Source organism: Etheostoma cragini, chromosome 11 (assembly GCF_013103735.1).
Source record: "Etheostoma cragini isolate CJK2018 chromosome 11, CSU_Ecrag_1.0, whole genome shotgun sequence".
NCBI lineage: Eukaryota > Metazoa > Chordata > Actinopteri > Perciformes > Percidae > Etheostoma > Etheostoma cragini.
The window spans coordinates 26,508,844-26,512,618 of NC_048417.1; the positions used below are offsets into that span (position 1 = coordinate 26,508,844).

The 3,775-nt window shown below is 38.8% G+C and overlaps 1 pseudogene; it reads right to left on the reverse strand.

The window, feature by feature from the left end:
* Positions 1–568: 568 nt before the first annotated feature.
* On the reverse strand, positions 569–1,496 carry LOC117952410 (annotated as a pseudogene).
* Positions 1,497–3,775: the final 2,279 nt, after the last annotated feature.

Consider the following 3,775-nt stretch of genomic DNA (forward strand, 5'->3'; position numbering starts at 1 on the left):
TTGACCTAACTAGATATCGGCTGACGGTCATAACGAAGGACGAGGAAATTCAAGAGAACATCCCGACCTCCAAGGACGGCTATGTGCTTCGATAGGGAAATAACAATAATATCAGAAAGTCCAAGAATATATACACTTCCAAGAATCCAAAATCAGTTCTCTAGTTAATGATTCACAAAACACAACAGATGTTGTTAGAAACCTTATAGTGCTGGTTTTCTTGTTTGTCACGAAAATTAAACATATCACAGCAAAAATAATATGGTGTCTTTTTTAATTTGTTCTCTTTCCACTTTGAAAACACACACATTACACTTATAACCCCTTACTCACTTTACATTGCCAAATCAGACAAACTTTAAATTCAATATATAACTCACAGTGATATGACCTTGTGTTCTAGGCTCTTGAAAGAGGAATATATGGTACTGATAAAAATATCCACAATGGTAACAATATTTAATTTTACTACAACAACAAGCATAAAACTTCAGTTGGCATTTAGTGATTACTTGAGAAGATCATTATTATGATGTTGTAATTAGTGTAAAAATACATTCACTATATATTAGTTTAATTTGTCTCGACTGAAAAGCCTCTTCAGATGTTTATAAATTTCTTTCATTTTCAGTCCATATATGATTGGATTAAAGAGAGAATGACACAAAATCATTTGTAAAGACATGCTTAAATTAACAGTTTTGGAAAAAATTTGTTTCCAGTCGAGCTAGAAGTACATCATAAGTACTTAAACAGGAAAAGTTAACCAGAACCAACAGGTGGGGTAAACAGGTCTGTGCAGCTTTTCTCCTGACTTCTCTACTACTTCGATAGGTTACTATAAATATCCTGGTGTATGTAAAGAGTATGAAGAGTACAGGGTTGAGTACTGTAATTACAAAAAGAATCAAGCCATATATATTCAGCACTGTTGAAGGAACACAGTAAAGTTTGTTAACTGTGCTGTTGCAAATTATTTCTTTCAAAATAAAGTAACAGAGTTTTTTATAAGCAATCAGTAAAAGTCCCACTGATATCTGACAAGCAGGCAGAAGCCTGGCTAAAATCAGGAGAATAGTAACAGTTGTTTTTTGCATGATAGTGTGATATTGCAGAGGTTTACATACAGACACATATCTGTCATAGGCCATGACTGACAACAGGAAGAATTCTGAAACACCTAGAGCGTAACACATGAACCACTGAAAGAGACATGCTGAATAAGATTTGATCTGTTGTTTGGATAAAAAGTCAATCAAAAGCTTTGGATAGAGAGCAGTGCTGTAAAGAACAGAGTTGATTAACAAAGCAGCAATGAAAATGTACATAGGCTCATTGAGGGATTTGTTAATCACTATAATGCACACAATGGTAGCGTTTCTGCAAATTATAAGAATATAGGCTGTAAACATGATCACAAAATAAAGATATCTGTATTTCTGAACTTCCACATGTCCATCAAAAGTTATATATGTTACATTATATTCATTATCCATTAAGACAGGTAAATTACTAAAAGTCTGATATAACCTAAGATTGTCTTATTCTGTCATCAGTAGCTGACCTTGATACACACTGGTGTGGTCTGGCAAAACACAGAACTGGATCTGTGACCTGTTTGAGGTTTTTATCAGATTGCATCAGCCTCCATGGATCTCATTAATCTTTCCAAAGGAAAAGCTACTGACATGTAAACAACTTGATCAAACTCTGGAGGCCTAAACTCATACATGTTGTTAAACTTTGTTTGCTCAGATAACATCACTCTGTCATATTAATATTTACACTCTTAGGACCTGTTCCGATCAAAGATTTTCAAAGTGATGAGTTGACATTTGCAACTACTTGCCATGCACCGGTCTGCGATGTTTTGAAACTGGCCAGAATACACCACTAAGACAGGACGAGACAAATGAAAGTCTTCTTACATGTAAACAACCTGATCAGAATCTGGAGGCCTGAACTCGTACATGTTGTTGTTAGATTTAGATTTATGTGGTAGTGTGAGTCTGTGTGATCAAACTCCTGAAACATCATGACCTATTGTTATGGTTTTCCATTTGTCCCAAAACCTCCTAGTTAAGATTATGAATGCCGTTAAAATTGTCCATCCAAATATTTACAATAACACCCCTAAAGAACCAAACAGGCCTGCCTTATTGCATGATTGAACTTTTCTTTAACACATGCCATTTTCAACATGTAGCTCGCTACCTGGTAGTAGCACAGGGATTTAGGAAAAAGCTACACACAAATAGAGTGACAAAAAATGTACTTCTGTGTATCCAGACTAACCCAGACCCGGCCCACACCTTGTGTTATGAACAACAATCGTTATAAAGTGTATTGTTTTCTTTTTTTAAATCAATTTTCTATTGATCAATAACTTATCATTAATTTCCAATATACAGTACACCATGTAGGTGTAGGTGCTACAGACAGAAGTGAAATCTGTGACACTTAGGAGTTGTTCCCTCCCCCACAGTTAGGCCAAACCACCGATTAATTGGAAAGTCCAACCATTGTAGTGTTCTACGTAGCCTCTGCAGCTTGATCAAGTTACAGTGAGTTATGTATATACCAATAAAGTGGTTGCAATTATTAAAACTCCTTGCTGCAATATTATAATAAAACGGCAAGTTTAAAAAGAATGTGTTGGGTATCGGTAGGGATACAGATTCATCCATCCATCTATCCATCTTTGTCCGGTTATCTGGTATTGGATCTCGGGAAGAGCTCCAGCAGGGGACCCCAATCTTCCCTTTCCCAAGCCTTATTAACCAGCTCTGACTGGGAGATCCCGTTCCCAGGCCAGGTTGGAGATATAATCTATCCACCTAGTCCCGGGTCCTTCCTGAGGCCTCCTCCCAGCTGGATGTGCCTGGACCACCACCCTAGGGAGGCGCCCTGGAGTCATCATTACCAGATGCCTGAACCCCCTCAACTGGCTCGTTTCAGCGTGAAGGAGCAGTGGCTCTACTCCGAGCTCCTCATGGATGGCTGTGCTTCTCACCCGATCTCTAACGGAGAGGCCTGCCCCCACTCCTGAGGAAACCCATTTCAGACGCTCTATCCTGGATCTTGTTCTTTTGGTCATGACCCAGCCTTCATGACCATAGCTGAGGGTAGGAAACCAAAACGGACCAGTAGATCCAGAGCATTGCCTTTTGGCTCAGCTCTATTTTTGTCACAATGGTGCGATAAATGGAATGTAATACCGCACCCGGTGCTCCGATTCTCCGTCCAATCTCACGCGCCATGGTCCCTTCACTCGTGAAAAAAAAACCAAGGTATTTAAACCCTATTACTTGGGGTAAGGACTCCTTCCCTATCCGAAGAAGGCACTTAATTGGTTTCCTGCCAAGAACCATGGCCTCACATTTACAAGTGCTGATCCTCATCCCAGCTGCTTCACACTTGGCTGCAAACTCTAGTGAGTACTGAAGGTTGAATTCAATTCAATTTTATTTACACTATCAATTCATAACAAGAGTTATCTCGAGACACTTTACAGATATGCTTGAGGATTTGGCGTCACCTTTGACCTTTTTAGGTGTACTAGTAAATGAATTAATATCAGATTCTAATATTGATTTATTTTGTCTTACTGAAACCTGGCTGGGTGATGGAGAATATGTTAGCCTAAATGAATCCACCCCCCCCAGTCATATTAATACTCACATTCCTCGAGGCACACGCCGAGGAGGTGGAGTTGCAGCCATCTTCGATTCTAGTCTACTAATCAGCTCTAAACCTAAACTAAATTATAACTCAT